Source organism: Tursiops truncatus, chromosome 2, assembly GCF_011762595.2.
Source record: "Tursiops truncatus isolate mTurTru1 chromosome 2, mTurTru1.mat.Y, whole genome shotgun sequence".
Classification (NCBI taxonomy): Eukaryota; Metazoa; Chordata; class Mammalia; order Artiodactyla; family Delphinidae; genus Tursiops; species Tursiops truncatus.
Window position 1 is genome coordinate 85,449,579 of NC_047035.1, and position 18,815 is coordinate 85,468,393.

At 38.5% G+C, this 18,815-nt stretch overlaps 1 protein-coding gene across 19 annotated transcripts in view; it reads left to right on the plus strand.

Moving 5' to 3' along the window:
• Positions 1-18,815, plus strand: part of STARD9 (StAR related lipid transfer domain containing 9) — a 134,640-nt gene that overhangs the window by 39,871 nt on the left and 75,954 nt on the right. The window lies entirely within an intron of this gene.

Consider the following 18,815-nt stretch of genomic DNA (forward strand, 5'->3'; position numbering starts at 1 on the left):
GATGACAATTGCACTGGCAGAATCCATCTTAAGTAACTGTTTTGGAACTCTGGAGTCTATTGAAGACTTGCCACTTCCAGAGGAAGACTTGGAGGACAAATTGAAGTTAATTTCAGCTCTTAACATAGTAGGAGCCACCCATTCCCTATTCCCAGCCAAGTGGCAGGCAGCTATGCACTGGTCCTGGAGCATCTTGCACGTAGCTTGCAGAAGTCAGGGTGGGCAAAAAGGACCCTGTTTTCCAAATATCAGGAATCTACTCTGATTGCTAATTGCTGCTTCTGATCACAGAGGTGCAGGCAAAGAGGTAGGCAGCCATTGTTGTTGCACCTTTCTCCAAGTCCCTCCCCATCCTGCTGAAGTGACTTCCAGGGGATTTAAAGGGCCAGCACCCTTCTCCCCACCCCCACCCCACTTCATTTTTCTCTTTTTGGGAGCCAGATATTTATGACCAGGGCATTCAAAAACAACAAAACACACAGGGAAAATTAAAAAGTGACTAGACATGCCCAGGGAAAGGCTCAGAAAAGACCTGAGAATACTTTAGCTTTACACCTCTGTCTGATCCTCAGCACAGAGACAGCCTACAACAATCAAAAACACAAAAACAATAAATGAAAAGAATAACAAGAGACAGCATATGCTGGAGAAAGGAAAGAATCTGATTTCCAGAGTTACTACATTATTAGGTTCAAATGTCCAGTTTTCAACAAAAAAGTCACAATACAAAGAAACATGAAAGTGTAGCCCATGTAAAGGAAAAAATTAATCAACAGAAACCACCCCTGAGAAGGACCTAAAGGCAGATATACTAGACAGAGACTTTTAACTGTCCTAAAAATGCTCAAAGAACTAAAGGAAGATATGGAGAAAGTCATTAAAACGATATATGAATAAAAACCATATGATCACTTCAATACACGCAGAAAAAGCTTTTAACAAAATTCAACATCCATTTACGATAAAAACTCTCCACAAAGTGGGTATAGAGGGAACATACCTCTACATAATAAAGGCTATATATGACAAGCTCACAGCTAACCTGATACTCAGTGGTGAAAACCTGAAGCATTTCCTTTGAGATCAGCAACAAGACAAGGATGCCCACTCTTGCCACTTTTATTCAACACAGTTTTGGAAGTACTAGCCACAGCAGTCAGACAAGAAAAAGAAATGAAAGGAATCTAAATTGGAAAGGAAGAAGTAAAACCGTCACTGGTTGCAGATGACATGGTACTGTACATAGAAAATCCTAAAGATGCCGCCAGAAAACTACTAGAGCTCATCAATGAATTTGGTAAAGTTGCAGGACACAAAATTAAAATACAGAAATCTGTTGCATTTCTATACACTAACAACAAGCTATCAGAAAGAGAAATTAAGAAAAAAATCCCATTTACCATCACTTCAAAAAGAATGAAATAACTAGGAGAAAACCTGGTCATAGCACTTTCTCCATACACTGCACAAATCTTTTTTTTTGTATTCGGTTGCATTTTTACCTTGCTTGAAATAATAAAGCATAGCATGCCAAAAATGTTGCTTTTTTCTTCCATCTTCAATATTAAAATGGCTACACAAAAATTCACCAATTTTGATGTCTTTTTCAAATGCACTGATATGACAGCTGTCACATACAATCTAACAAAATTGTTTCAAATGAAGTTAAATACAACTAAGTGCTACTAGAGCTATCTTATTTTTTCTTTTCTTTTCTTTTTTTTTTTGCTGTATGTGGGCCTCTCACTGCTACGGCCTCTCCCGTTGCGGAGCCCAGGCTCCAGACGTGCAGGCTCAGCGGCCATGGCTTATGGGCCAAGCCGCTCCACGGCATGTGGTATCCTCCCGGACCGGGGCATGAACCCACGTCCCCTGCATCGGCAGGCGGACTCCCAACCACTGTGCCACCAGGGAAGCCCTACTAGAGCTATCTTATGGAAAAAAACAAATGAACCTTTTGGCCAATCCAATGAAAGACCTGTACTTGGAAGGCTATAAGACACTGCTGAAAGAAATTGAAGATGACACAAACAGGCGGAAAGATATATCATGTTCATGGTTTGGAAGAATTAATATTGTTAAAATGACCCTACTACCCAAGGCAGTCTATAGAGTCAACACAATCCCTATCAAAATACCAATGGTGTCTTTCATAGTACTAGAATAAATCATTATAAAATTTGTATGGAAACACAAAAGACCCCAAATAGCCAAAGCAATTTTGAGAAAGAAGAACAGCTAGAGGTGTCATGCTCCCTGACTACTGACTATACTACAAAGCTACAGTAATGAAAAGAGTGTGGTACTGGTACAAAAACAGACACATAGCTCAGTGGAATAGAATAGAGAGCCCAGAAATAAACCCATGTACTTATGATTAATCTATGACAAAGGAGGCAATAATATACAATGCGGAAGAGACAGTCTCTTCAGTAAGTGGTGATGGGAGAACTGGACAGCTACATGTAAAAGAATGAAATTAGAACATTTTCCCACATCATGTACAAAAATAAACTAAAAATGGATTAAAGACCTAAATTTAAGATCAGAAACCATAAAAATCCTAGAAGAAAACATAGGCAAAACACTCTTTGACATAAATCATAGCAGTATTTTTTGATCCATATTCTAAGGCAGTGGAAACTAAAGAAAAAATAAACAAATGGGAACTAATTAAATTTAAAAGCTTTTGCACAGCAAAGGAAACCATTGACAAGATGAAAAGACAACCTACTGAGTGGGATAAAATATTTACAAATGATATGACCGTTAAGGGGTTAATACCCAAAATATATAAATAGCTCATACAACTCAGTATAAAACAAACAAAAAACCAACCTGATTAAAAAATGGGCAAAAGACCTGAATAGACATTTTTCCAAAGAAGACATACAGATGGCCAACAGGCACATGAAAATATGCTTAACATCACTAATCATCAGAGAAATGAAACTCAAAACCACAATGAGATATCATCTCACACCTGTCAGAGTGACTATCATCAATGACCACATATAACAAATGTTGGTAAAGATGTGGAGAAAAGGAAACCCTTGTACACTGTTGGTGGGAATGTAAATTGGTGCAGCCACTGTGGAAAACAGTATGGAGGTTCCTCAAAAAACTAAAAATAGAATTATCATATGATCCAGTATTCCACTCCTGGGTATATATCCAAAGAAAATGAAAACAATAATTTGAAAAGATGCATGCACTTCAGTGTTCATAAGCAGCGTTATTTATAATAGCCAAGATATGGAAGCAACCTGAGTGTCCATCAACAGATGAATGGATAAAGAAGATGTGAGATATATATATATATGTATATAATATATGTGTGTGTGTGTGTATATATGTCATGGAATACTACTCAGTCATAAAAAAGAATGAAATCTTGCCATTTGAAACAACATGGATGGACCTGGAGGATATTATGCTTAGTGAAATGAATAAGATAAAGACAAATACTGTACATATCACTTATATGTGGAACCTAAAAAATAAAACAAACAAATGAATATAACAAAACAGAAACAAACTGGCACATATAGAGAACAAACTAGTGGTTACCAGTGGGGAGAGGTGAGGGGCAAGATAGGAGTAGGGGATTAAGAGGTACAAACTACTATGTATAAAATACATAAGCTACAAGGATATATTGTACAGCACAGGGAAGATAGCCAATATTTTATAATAACCTTAAATGAAGTATAATCTATAAAAATTTTTAATCACTTTGTTGTACACCTGAAACTAATATAATATTGTAAATCATCTATACCTCAATCTTTTTTGGCTAAGCCATGTGATATGTGGGATCTTAGTACCCCGACCAGGGATTTAACCCGCACCCCTTGCAGTGGAAGCACAGAGTTGTAAACACTGGACCACCAGGGAAGTCCCATATACCTCAATTTTTTAAAAATGAAAGAAAAGAAAACCTCATCCTTTGCATCACCCCAATATTTAGTCTTATCTTACAACATATCTGACTTTCTAAATTTCACCTGGACAGCCATGCATTTTCACTACTCGCAGCTTTATATGTGTTATTCATACTGCCTAGATAATCAACCTAATAATTAAAATCCTACTCATGGCTTGAGGCCCACTTCAGATGTTCCCTGTTTCATGAAGTCTTCCCTGCTTCTTCAGTTGAATTCAGTTCTGTTGAATGTCTTCCTTTTGCTCTTCCAGGTCAACTCTTCATCGTTTTCTACCTTTTTGTATGCCCCAAAAGCTGACCTGTTGGACTAAGCATTGGGCTTCCTTGCCCTCTGGCTTGAGTTGGAGTTGAATGGTGGAGAGCTCTAACAGATGAGAGGAAGAGGTTTCCTCCTGAGGGTTTGGCTTGGTCTGGCCTCACCTGTTAACTTAAGTCACAGCTCCTCTCAATGTGGTGCTCTCCGCATGGTTCTCTTCTTCCAGGTTTTGGTGAACGTTTTTCCCCCTTCGTCCATTTTGGCTCTGAGGTGGTGAATTTCCAGGTACTGGTTCCAGGTTACTCCACTGTCCCTTGTGGTTTTCCTACTTCACACCCACACCTTTGTGAATAGTCTTTTTACTTAATTAAACCTGAATGATTCTAATTTGAATATACCATCTGTTTCTGTTTAGACCCTGATTGATATAGTGCCACAATGTGTTTCTTGTACCTGTAGTACATTTCATTTTATATTTATGGTTATTTTTTAATTTGATTCAACAAGACTGCAAAATAAATATCTTATGCTTCATTAGCATTTTCATGCATTAAGCGTTTTCTCATAATTTACTTCATTTGATTTTTACAATAAACTGTTTACAATAAACGTCATCCCTATTTTACTGATGAGGAAAAAGGAAACAAAGCACGTTACTCATACCAGGTCACACAGCTAGTAAGTGGCAGTGCTGGTATCTGTAGGAACCCAGGCCTGACTCAGAATCCAGGGTGCTTTCTGTTGTATTTTTCCTTACATCTTTTTATTAAACTTAAAAAAATTTTTTGAAATGATCACAGATTTACAGAGAAGATGTAAGTACATTCAAAAAAATTTTTCCTGAACCATTTAAAAGTTGCCAACCTGTTACCCAGTTATCCCATATACTTGAGTGTGCAGTTCCTTATACTAAAGGACATTCTTTAACATAACCACAATACAACCTTCAAAACTGGGAATTTAAATTGTTATATTACTACATCTAATCATTAGATCCCATTTGAGTTTTGCTGATTGTCCCAGTGATGTCCTTTATAGAAAAAGGATCTGGTTCAGAATCACTTGTTGCATTTAGCTGTCTTATGTCTAGTCTAATTCATCCTGGAATAGTTCCTCAGTTTTTCTTTGTATTCATAATCTTGACACTTTGGAAGATTACAGGTGAATTATTTTTTAGAATGTTTCTTAAGTTGGTTGTTCAATGTCTCCTCATGATTAGATCCAGGTTATGCATCTTCGGTAGGAATATCACAGAGTTCACTTTGATTTCTTGATTAAGGTGGCGTCTTGCTAGTAACCGTAAAGTTACTCTTTTCCCTTCTTTGAAATAAATATTTTGTCGAAAGGTACTTTGAAACACTATGTAAATATCCCATTCCTCATCAAACTTTCAAATTATTTACTTGTTTATATTTGTACTGACTCATGGTTTCCCATTTTATTCAGTGGATGACAGTCTGTTATTATTATTGCTTGTTATGATGCTCAGATTGTTCCCGTTAATGGGAAATGGCATTTAGCCAAGATCTGGGTGCTAGGTGTGATCATTGCTATTGAGATATCACTGTTCCTTGGTCTCTTCAGTAGAGTTAGACAAAGCTAGGGAATATATATTTGCATATACAGATGTATATACACACACACACATGCATACAGTTCCATTATATCTATTTACTTATATTGAAACTCATGAGTTCTCACTGATTCTGATCAAATACTCTACAGTTGAAAGAAGGAAGTATGAAGAGAGAACTTGAGTGCTAGATGGAAGTAAATGAAAAATAACCCAACCAACTTAGCAAATTTGTTTCAGGACAAGGAGTGCTTGACTAAGGAGAGTTGTGTTCGTAGAATTTTGGAAATTGAGGGCTTACAAATAGTGAAGGTAACTCTTCTGCTTTTTTCTTTGTGTTCCATACCACTAGGAAATATTGACCTTGAGCTGCGATTATAAATACTAGTTGCTACTGATATTTTCTAATGGGAATTTTGGATTTCATTCATCTCATGTTGGTATGAGAATAAGAAAACTGTCAATTGTTAAGAACTCATTAAGTTAGTTGTGTCAGTTATGAACCTCTAAACTCAGAATTGTGAAAATGAATCACAGAAATGTTTAAAATGCTTAAGTGTTTGAGGAATATAGGAATGACAAGCAATACACAACAGGTTATATACTATGAATAACAATATAAAATTTATATATTTGTAGAAAGGTGGAAAAGTACAGTAAAAATTTATTGTGCTTAGCAATGGCATTTGGTCAGTTATTTAATTTTTTTTTACTCTTTTGGGATGTTGATTATTACTGATTTGGAACTGCTCATTATATTGCAATGTTAAGTTGTGGTAAATCTACATTGTAGATAATAAATGCCATTTGGAGAAGATAGAAGAAAATGAGATGGAAATATTTTACATTTCAGTCTTTATTTTCCATCTTTCTGCTAACTAATGCAATATAGTGAATGCACTTGGATAAAGAATGAGTGCTTTGGTCTTTTCCAAGTGCCTCCTGGTTCTATGGTCATGGCAGTAGCTGTAGGGTCAGAGAAACTTTAAGTGGGGACACTTCAGGAGATTCTTCAGGCCTATGTCATGGTTAAGAAAATTGCAGCCCTTCTGTCTCCTCCTCTTCCCTCTATAGGTGGGAGCTCATGGATCCTTTAGCTTTGGGGGGGTTGTGAGAAGAGGGCTAGTCTATCAATCCCAAGCAGAAGATCCTAGAAAGACCCTGTGATATCCAGCCACAGAGTAATTTTCATTTTAGGGAGTGATATTCTCATACCACTAAAGGGTTGCATCGTGGGAATGGACCACTGCCACTATAGTTGGGCCTCTCTCATTGAGGCTAAGAACAGCTGCTGATGTCTGTCCTTTTTGTACCCATACTTCCTTGTTCAAATAAGAGTAATAAAATAACTTCAGTGAAGCGATGAGGCAGAGAGATTTGTTTGGCTGTTTCTGGGGTTACTTGCCTGGATGTTTGTTATTCCTAAGGTGGGAGATCTTTAGTCCTTGGGATGAACTTTCCACAGTTGACAGCCAGGTATTAAGAGATGGCAAGTGGAGGTCTGAAGGTTTTTCAGGGAGAGTAAAGTGACCTAGTTGTTCTGTTGTTTCACTCAGAATTCTGACTTCTTGAAGGATTGAAATGACAAGGATACATTTTAGATTTTGTGGTACTGCAGTCCTGAGGTCACCCTCACTTAAGAGAGAAGGCCTTTATCCGGGGGACATTATTCAAAGAAGGGACTTATCTGAAAGCAAGCTTAAGACACAGGTTTAGTGCCACCTATGCTATGAAGATTTTCCTACCCCAGCCCACAGTCTTTTTTCCTTCTCAAAATATAATATTATGTCTACCCTTCATTCTTTTTCTACTATGTAAAAGTATTGAACTTTTTACTAACTCTGTGATCATTGTAGATCGAGACAGTATTTCAGATGTCTTTCAAATCTCCCACAGAGACCATGCAGTGCTAGGGCCCTGTTAGGAATTTAATAAATACTTGCTGCTGAGGTGAAGAGAAATCCAGTTCTGGGACCTGCCAGTCTCAAAACTGGTTTCTTTCAATATAATAAAACAAGAAGCAGACTCACAGATATAGAGAACAAATTAGTGGTTATGGGGGTTGCGGGGGGCATATAGGAGTGGGGGGATGGGAGGTACAAACTATTGGGTGTAAGATAAGCTACAAGGATGTATTGTGCAACATGGGAAATATAGCCAATATATTGTAATAACTGTAAATGGAATGTAACCTTTAAAAATTGTATAAATATACAGTGGAGATGGGCTTCCCTGGTGGTGTGGTTGTTGGGTGTCCACCTGCTGATGCAGGGGACACGGGTTCGTGCCCCGGTCCGGGAGGAGCCCACATGACACGGAGTGCTGGGCCAGTGATCCATGGCCACTGAGCCTGAGCGTCCGGAGCCTGTGCTCCGCAATGGGAGAGGCCACAACAGTGAGAGGCCCGTGTACCGCAAAAAAAAAAAAAATTGTATAAATATACAGTGGAGAAAAGACAGCCTCTTCAATAAGTGGTGCTGGGAAAACTGGACAGGTACATGTAAAAGTGTGAGATTAGAACACTCCCTAACACCATACACAAAAATAAGCTCAAAATGGATTAAAGACCTAAATGTAAGGCCAGAAACTATCAAACTCTTAGAGGAAAACATAGGCAGAACACTCTATGACGTAAATCACAGCAAGATCCTTTTTGACCCACCTCCTAGAGAAATGGAAAGAAAAACAAAAATAAACAAATGGGACCTAATGAAACTTAAAAGCTTCTGCACAGCAAAGGAAACCATAAACAAGACCAAAAGACAGCCCTCAGAATGGGAGAAAATATTTGCAAATGAAGCAACTGACAAAGGATTAATCTCCAAAATTTACAAGCAGCTCATGAAGCTCAATAACAAAAGAACAAACAACCCAATCCAAAAATGGGCAGAAGACCTAAATAGACATTTCTCCAATGAAGATATACAGATTGCCAACAAACACATGAAAGAATGCTCAACATCATTAATCATTAGAGAAATGCAAATCAAAACTACAATGAGATATCATCTCACACCAGTCAGAATGGCCATCATCAAAAAATCTAGAAACAATAAATGCTGGAGAGGGTGTGGAGAAAAGGGAACCCTCTTGCACTGTTGGTGGGAATGTAAATTGATATAGCCACTGTGGAGAACAGTATGGAGGTTCCTTAAAGAACTACAAATAGAGCTACCATACAACCCAGCAATCCCACTACTGGGCATATACCCTGAGAAAACTATAATTCAAAAAGAGTCATATACCAAAATGTTCATTGCAGCTCTATTTACAATAGCCCGGAGATGGAAACAACCTAAGTGTCCATCATCGGATGAATGGATAAAGAAGATGTGGCACATATATACAATGGAATATTACTCAGCCATAAAAAGAAACGAAATTGAGCTATTTGTAATGAGGTGGATGGACCTAGAGTCTGTCATACAGAGTGAAGTAAGTCGGAAAGAGAAAGACAAATGCCGTATACTAACACATATATATGGAATTTAAGAAAAAAAAAATGTCATGAAGAACCTAGGAGTAAGACAGGAATAAAGACACAGACCTACTAGAGAATGGACTTGAGGATATGGGGAGGGGGAAGGGTAAGCTGTAACAAAGCGAGAGAGAGGCATGGACATACATACACTACCAAACGTAAGGTAGATAGCTAGTGGGAAGCAGCTGCATAGCACAGGGAGATCAGCTGGGTGCTTTGTGACCGCCTGCAGGGGTGGGATAGGGAGGGTGGGAGGGAGGGAGATGCAAGAGGGAAGAGATATGGGAATATATGTATATGTATAACTGATTCACTTTGTTATAAAGCAGAAACTAACACACCATTGTAAAGCAATTATACTCCAATAAAGATGTTTAAAAAAAAAAAAAAAGGCATGTACCAGTATGTTCATTGCAGCTCTGTTTACAATAGCCAGGACATGGAAGCAACCTAAGTGTCCATCAACAGATGAATGGATAAAGAAGATGTGGCACATATATACAATGGAGTATTACTCCGCCATAAAAAGAAACGAAATTGAACTATTTGTAGTGAGGTGGATGGACCTAGAGTCTGTCATACAGAGTGAAGTAAGTCAGAAAGAGAAAAACAAATACCGTGTGCTAGCACATATATATGAAATCTAAGAAAAAAAAAAAGAAAAAGGTCATGAAGAACCTAGGGGTAAGACGGGAACAAAGACACAGACCTACTAGAGAATGGAGTTGAGGATATGGAGAGGGGGAATGGTAAGCTGGGACAAAGTGAGAGAGTGGCATGGACATATATATACACTACCAAACGTAAAATAGATAGCTAGTGGGAAGCAGCCGCATAGCACAGGGAGATCAGCTCGGTGCTTTGTGACCACCTAGAGGGGTGGGATAGGGAGGGTGGGAGGGAGACACAAGAGGGAAGAGATATGGGAACATATGTATATGTATACTGATTCACTTTGTTATAAAGCAGAAACTCACACACCACTGTAAAGCAATTATACTCCAATAAAGGTGTTAAAAAAATTAAAAAATTAATTAAAATTAAAAAGAAGGACTTGTTTCTTTCAGAATAATGATTCTTCTCCTCATTGGGTATGGCATACGTTCCAGTTGGCCTTGTGTATCTTTACCATTTCAAAATTTCTCTTGTAGTTTCTTTCTCCTCCTGTTCATTGGAAACTGTTTAAACAGAAATTTCCATGGTATACATTGCATGGATATACATATATGATATGAATAAATATGGGAAATAAATCTCTCTGTAGTTCACAGTGTAAAGTGGAGGAACCAAATAGTTTCATCTGTCAAAGTCAAATATAGGCCGTTGCCTGTTTTCTCTGGAAAAATCTGCTACAAAAAACCAGGGGCAGGATCCAAATGATGTTGATTAACCCCTAGCTGGGCTTACAGTGGGAAGGAAATGTGAACATTTATACTGGGCAGAGACCCAAAGATCAGTGACCTGCAGTGGTGTTGAGGGAGTGGCCTGACATTTATAAAGAGTGGACAGCATTTCCTGATACTTTGTGGGGTTGTTTTGGCACAGCTGGCACAGTTGAGACTTTCTTTCCCTTCCTAGATACCTTGTTTGCTCTTTGGGTAAGCTATAGCCAGGTGGACAGTGGGGCCTGGGCTGTGGCTTAGGTAGACTTGGATACCTGATGGGTGGGGCTATAGCATGCTTTCCTACTGAGAAATTAAATAGAATTTTAAATTAAAATATTAAGTTGTCTAATTATAAATATAGGGAAAACTGTACTTATGAGTATCATAAATAACTATAGTAAAATAAAAAATAAAAACAATTGGGTTTAGTTAGTATCCTCATTGTATTCAAGTATTCCTAATTACTATATTTACATCAGAATTTAAGACCTGAAAGGGACATTAGATATTATCTAGGAATAGAACAAAAGTCTGAAGGAGTAAGCTGTACACCAAAATGTTAACAATGGTTATGTTTAAATGGTGGGAGTATTTTTATCAGCATTTTCTGGGTTTTTTTCTATTTTAAGTATATTTATTTATGTAATAAAACATTATAAGAATACTTCTCATGGTGAATACTCAAATACTGATCCTTGTCAATAAAGATGACATCTATTACTGCATTAAGTAGCAGTGTTACTAAAAGGGAAAAAAAAGTCTTCTAGTACAGTCCTTTTAACAGTGGAGTTATAGACCAAGAGATACGTGATGTTTAAAATCCATTTAGATGGAATACATCATAGAATTTAAAGCTGTTTTCTCATAAATATTTCTTAGGTAAATTAACAAAAACTGGTGAAGAATTTCTTTTCTGTGTGAAAATCATAGTTGATAATAGCTATTTCATTTTATAATAGAAATGTATGGGTCAAAAGGTACAAATTTACAGCTATAAAATGAATAAGTCATGGGGATATGATGTACAGCGTGGTGACTATAGTTAATAATACTGTATTGCATATTTGAAAGTAGCTAGGTGGGTGGATTGTGAAAGATCACAGGAGGAGAAAAAAATTTGTAACTGTGTATGGTGATGGATGTTAACTCGATTTATTGTGGTGATCATTTTTCTTAAAAATAAATTTATTTATTTGTTTATTTATTTATTTTTGGCTGAGTTGGGTCTTTGTTGCTGTGCGCGGGCTTTCTCTAGTTGCAGCGAGTGGTGGCTACTTTTCATTGAGGTGTGTGGGCTTCTCATTGCTGTGGCTTCTCTTGTTGTGGAGCACGGGCTCTAGGCACGTGGGCTCAGTAGTTGTGGCTCGCGGGCTCCAGAGCGCAGACTCAGTAGTTGTGGCGCATGGGCTTAGCTGCTCCGTGGCATGTGGGATCTTCCTGGACCAGGACTCGAACCCGTGTCCCCTGCATTGGCAGGCGGATTCTTAACCACTGCGCCACCACGTAAGCTCTGTGGTGATCATTTTGTGGTATATAGAAATGTTGAATCATTATGTTATATACCTGAAACTAATATGTCAGTAATACCTCAATTTTTTAAAAAGCCTGGGAAAAAAGAGAAATGTATGAAGCCTTTCTGTGGGAAAATATTAAGGGTTAAGAACTTCATGTATTTTATTGGCTAGGTAACCTCTCTTTCAGTTACATGATTTTCATACTTATAGAAGGGAAAGAATGATCCTTAGGCCCTAGCAAGACCGATAAGACATGAAGAAAGAGTTTACAATTTTTTTTACATTAATGGTTTCTGAAGATTTTTTAGAAATGAATATTTAATAAGATGGAAGGTAGAAGTTTTTTTAAAGGTATCTATGTGAAGTTGGGGCATATTAACTATGGTGTCTGTATTGGATTTTCCAAAAGTCCATGGTTCTTTTAAAGTACATGGGAGTACCAGCGAGAATGTTAACTCTTTTGAGTACTCCTTATACCAAAAAATGGAAAAAAATAATATGTAGTAACAATAACAACAAAAACTAGCACAGTAAAGTGCTTACTTTGTGCCATTGTTCTTAAAGTTTTACATGTATTTACACAGTTAATCCTCTCAAAAACCCTGTGAGTTTTAGGTGCTCTTTAATCTCCATTTCACAGGTGAGGAAACTGAGGGAAGGTTACTTGCCCCAGGAACCAGATTTCAAATCTGTTAAGTTGCGAAGCCTGTGTTCTTAACCATTAAACTATAACTGTAGCTATTTAGAGGAAGGCAAATTATTCTAAGCCCTTTCCCCAACTCTAGGCCGCATTGTTATATTTTGTACATGAATACTCTCCTCAAATAATAGGCCCTGAACCCTAGTTTTCTGTACTGCTGCCACAAGTTTGGAGATAGGATGGGTCAGTAGATCCACAAATAGTACCAGCTGTACCTCACGGTCTCTGTGTGATGAGAAGTAAAAGTAAGTACAACTCTGGGCTACTTGAGGTTTTCCTAGCAGCTAACAGCGCTAGTGAAAACATATGTTTGAATAGTTTCCAGAGTTGTCTAGAATTATTTTCCAGTTTAAAGATGCCTACTAACACACGGTTTTTAGATTTATTATTTTTTTACATCTTTATTGGAGTATAATTGCTTTACAATGGTGTGTTAGTTTCTGCTTTATAACAAAGTGAATCAGTTATACATGTATTCCCATATCTCTTCCCTCTTGCATCTCCCTCCCTCCCACCCTCCCTATCCCACCCCTGCAGGCGGTCACAAAGCACTGAGCTGATCTCCCTGTGCTATGCAGCTGCTTCCCACTAGCTATCTACCTTACGTTTGGTAGTGTATGTATGTCCATGCCTCTCTCTCGCTTTGTTACAGCTTACCCTTCCCCCTCCCCATATCCTCAAGTCCATTCTCTAGTAGGTCTGTGTCTTTATTCCTGTCTTACTCCTAGGTTCTTCATGACATTTTTTTCCTTAAATTCCATATATATGTGTTAGTATACGGCATTTGTCTTTCTCTTTCCGACTTACTTCACTCTGTATGACAGACTCTAGGTCCATCCACCTCATTACAAATAGCTCAATTTCGTTTCTTTTTATGGCTGAGTAATATTCCATTGTATATATGTGCCACATCTTCTTTATCCATTCATCCGATGATGGACACTTAGGTTGTTTCCATCTCCGGGCTATTGTAAATAGAGCTGCAATGGACATTTTGGTACATGACTCTTTTTGAATTATGGTTTTCTCAGGGTATATGCCCAGTAGTGGGATTGCTGGGTCATATGGTAGTTCTATTTGTAGTTTTTTAAGGAACCTCCATACTGTTCTCCACAGTGGCTGTATCAATTTACATTCCCACCAACAGTGCAAGAGGGTTCCCTTTTCTCCACACCCTCTCCAGCATTTATTGTTTCTAGATTTGTTGATGATGGCCATTCTGTCTGGTGTGAGATGATATCTCATTGTAGTTTTGATTTGCATTTCTCTAATGATTAATGGTGTTGAGCATTCTTTCATGTGTTTGTTGGCAGTCTGTATATCTTCTTTGGAGAAATGTCTATTTAGGTCTTCTGCCTATTTTTGGATTGGGTTGTTTGTTTTTTTGTTATTGAGCTGCATGAGCTGCTTATATATTTTGGAGATTAATCCTTTGTCAGTTGCTTCATTTGCAAATATTTTCTCCCATTCTGAGGGTTGTCTTTTGGTCTTGTTTATGGTTTCCTTTGCTGTGCAAAAGCTTTTAAGTTTCATTAGGTCCCATTTGTTTATTTTTGCTTTTATTTCCATTTCTCCAGGAGTTGGGTCAGAAAGGATCTTGCTGTGATTTATGTCGTAGAGTGTTCCGCCACTGTTTTCCTCTAAGAGTTTGATAGTTTCTGGCCTTACATTTAGGTCTTAAATCCATTTTGAGCTTATTTTTGTGTATGGTGTTAGGGAGTGATCTAATCTCATACTTTTATAGATTTATTTTTAACTAACATTTTTCCCTCCTTGAAATGTCCCTTTTACTTCTCACTTACCAATAATTTTTTTTAGTAGTTATTTATTTAGGCTGCTTCAGGTCTTAGTTGCCGTACGCGAGATCTTCATTGCGGTGTGCGGGACCTTTTTTAGTTGCGGCACGCGGCATGCTTGTGGGATCTAGTTCCCTGACCAGGGATCGAACTTGAGGCCCCTGCATTAGGAGCATGGAGTCTTACCCACTGGACCACCAGGGAAGTTCCAACAATATCTGATACCTGTATTTGAAATCAATATTTATTTCATCATTTTGAACCCTTTTTCATCCTAAATGGAAATCACAGTTTTTGTTGTTGTTTTTGTTGTTATGAGTCTACTTGGGGCTCAGAGAACATAGTATATAATAGAAAGAACTACAGAGCTACCAAAAACAAGCAAACAAACAAACAAAAAATCTATCAGCGAAAAGTTCCTATAGGAAAATACAGCGCAACCATTATTCTTGGACCTTAAACAGTCATCATGAAATCTCCAGAGACATAGTTGATTCTAACTGCTTTTGAGAAGGGTTTGTCTGCTAAATGTCGCTGATATCAGGGAAGTCCATTCCTTGAGATTTATCTTGTGGATCTTCTTTTTAAAAAATAGACTTTATTTGTTAGAGTAGTTTTAGGTTTACAGAAGAGTTGAGCACAAAGTGCAGAGAGATCCCATATACCTCCTGCCCCCAAACTATCAACATTGCACACTGTTGTGGTACATTCGTTGCAGGTGGTGAACCTACATTGACTGATATATCATCTAATGTCCATAGTTTATATTAGGGTTCATTTTTGGTTTTGTTCATTCTTGGGTTTGACAAATGTATAATGACATGTGTACACCATTATAGTATCATAGAGAGTAGTTTCAGTGCCCTAAAAATCGTGTGCACTCCACCTGTCATCTGTCCCTCCCCCAACTCCACCCAATCACTGATGTTTTTACTGTCTCCATAGTTTTCGTTTTCCAGAAATTCATATAGTTGGAATCATACAGTAAGTAGCCTTTTCAGATTGGCTTCTTTCACTTAGCAGTGTGCATTTAAGTTTCCTCCATGTTTTTTCATGGCATGATAGCTCATTTCTTTTTAGCACTGAGTAATATCCTGTCATCTGGATGTACCACAGTTTACACATTCACCTATTGAAGGACACCTTGGTTGCTTCCAAGGTTTGGCAATTATGAATAAAGCTTCTGTAAACATCTGTGTGCAGCTTTTTGTGTGGATATGTTTTCAGCCCCTTTGGGTAAATACCAAGGGAGCATGCTTGCCACATTGTATGTTAAGAATGATATGTTTAAATGGAATATTACTCAGCCATAAAAAGAGTTATTTGTAGTGAAATTGAGTTATTTGTAGTGAGGTGCATGGACCTAGAGTCTGTCATACGGAGTGAAGTAAGACAGAAAGAGAAAAACAAATGCTGTATGCTAACACATATATATGGAATCTAAAAAAAAAAATGGTTCTGAAGAACCTAGGTGCAGGACAGGAATAAAGACGCAGATGTAGAGAATGGCCTTGAGGACATGGGGAGGAGGGGGAAGGGTAAGCTGAGATGAAGTGAGAGAGTGGCATGGACATTATTACACTACCAAATGTAAAATAGATAGCTAGTGGGAAGCAGCCACATAGCACAGGGAGATCAGCTCGGTGCTTTGTGACCACTTAGAGGGGTGGGAAAGGGAGGGTGGGAGGGAGACGCAAGAGGGAGGAGATATGGGAACATATGTATATGTATAAATGATTCACTTTGTTATAAAGCAGAAACTAACACACCATTGTAAAGCAATTTTACTCCAATTAAGATGTTAAAAGAAAAAAGAATAATATTTTTATTTTATAAATAAAAACACAAAAAACTGGCAAAACGTCTTCCAAAGTGTCTGTACCATTCTGCATTCCCATCAACAATGAATGAGATTTCCTATTGCTCCATATCCTTGTCAGCATTTGGTGTTGTCAGTGTGTTGGATTTTGGCCATTCTAACAGGTGTGTCTGGTATCTCTTTGTTTTAATTTGCAACCCTAATGACATATGATGTTGAACATCAAAAATTCTGGTTCCTAGTTTCAGTTGCCCTTAGGAAATGAGTATTGCTAGGGATTTTGGTTTAGGCTTCAGGTGTTGTGAGTCCCAGTACAGAAGCATCCAGTGGACTATCCCCTATTTAGCACATCCTTAAAAAGACTGGAAGTGCTGTGTCACATAAAATTAACCTGTCTGTTGAATGCTTTCTTCTGTTTATATTCCAGAAAAAATAAAGTTACACTGCTCATCTCTCCTCCTGAACTGGACCCTCTAGCTTTAGATTGCCTTTTGGTGATTTATTTTAGCCTTCAAACTGTTCTTGGTATTCATATTGAGCTGTTCCATCTGCTTCATTATAATACCACAGTCAGAGTGAACCACGGTGTCATCTGGCTCTGTTGTGCTCTATTTAGGGCTGTGGTTTTTCCTAGAATTTATGATGAGCTAAGCCTCACAGTTCTTGAAGAATGGAATCTGAACTTTCTACCAGTTCCACGTTTGGAGCCTACTAGTTTTTCTTGTTCACATCTTTTACTGTTGAGTGAAAATGGTATCTTCAAAGATGTTTTTCATAAAACCTCCAGGTGATTATTTGAATTTGGATAAAGACATGGGCGGAGTAACATTCTGCTGTCTTCCTTTACAATCCACTGAGCTCATTCTGCTCTGCTGTGTGGTGGGAAGAAATAACACTTTCACTAGATGTGGCCTTGCTCTGTCTGCACCTCTGTTTCCACTTTCTTCTGGAGCACTAGAAAGAAAGGTTGAGTTTTGGGGAACATTTCCAACTAGTAAATGGGTAGCAGCCAACTCAAGTGGTCTGGTGAAGAGAAATAACCTCTCCTTCCTTCAGTCCCTGGGAATTTTACCAAGACAGATGTCAGGAGGCAAAGAGAACTCTGCCCAATTTTCAGTTTTGCTAATATAGAGGTGAATGAATGGCGAGTACAGAGCTGGGAGGGAGATTGGTGAAGGGGGTGGGAATGGTCCAAGGTCCAAATCTTTTACCACTCCCTGGGTTATTTTGGCCCTATGCCTGAATATTAGAAGCACTAAAAAACAAACAAAACATAAATAGTTCATTGGTCAAGAAGCATAACTATAGCTGCTAAAACACAATAGGGTAGTATAGTCTTAGGTCAGCAACTGCTATCTTCGTTCCCGTGGTCCCTAGTTATGTGTGTTATCTCACTTAATCTTCACAACAAACCTGTGATATAGTTACAAAATATCCACTTTACTGGGAAAGAAACGGAGGCTTACAAATTTTAAGTAAAATTTTGTGGGACCATACAAATTTGTATGGTCCCACAGCTATGAACCATAAGAACAGTATTCCAATTTGGAACCAATTTGGAACTGTATCAGGAGATTCACAGAATTTAAGGGAAAGTAGAAAAATGAGCAGGAAACCATGGGGCCCTAGGTAGCAGGGAAGCCAGGCAAAGCCGTATCACAGAATAGTCTGATTTGAGCACCACACTTGGCACTTGTGTGTTCAGGATGTAGTACCGATGGACTCTCGATGCCAACAAGGAGAATTTATTCCTTTGTTTTTGTGTCATTCTTTGAAAATTCAAGCGCAAGCACCTAGTTGGCGGGCCTCATTTCACATGTTCGTGTTCTAGCCACCAGGAGGTGGAGAGGGTTTCCTGGACTATTTGGCTTCCGTCGGGGAGGGTTGGGCCCTGCTTCCAACCAAGACTGACACAATCAGGTTCCCCCCGCAGATAGGAAGAGTATTTGGATGCTGAGTAGCAGCAATACAAAGGGTAAATGCCCACCATACCAGCTGTGTATGTAGATGTCTCTGTGGCCTTCTGCTGAGGACTGGTTCAGCTGGAAGCTATGCCTTCCCCATAAGCCAGGCTGTTTTGTCCTGAGCCTGGGGTCTGCCTGACAGAGTCCAACAGGACTTTCAGACACTACACAAAGTACAGGGGTTTTCATAGGAGGACCTCTGGCTGTTTCTGACTCATTAAAGCTGACCACTACAGAGATGAGTGACAGTGGAAGCAGTCAGCAGTTAGGATCAGTCTGAAGAGGCAGCATGTAGAAAAGGGCCCCATAGGGAAAACGCCTCCCTAACTTCTGGCCTTAACTGATTCTCAGTGTGGTGTCTCGAGACCCTGAATTTGTGTG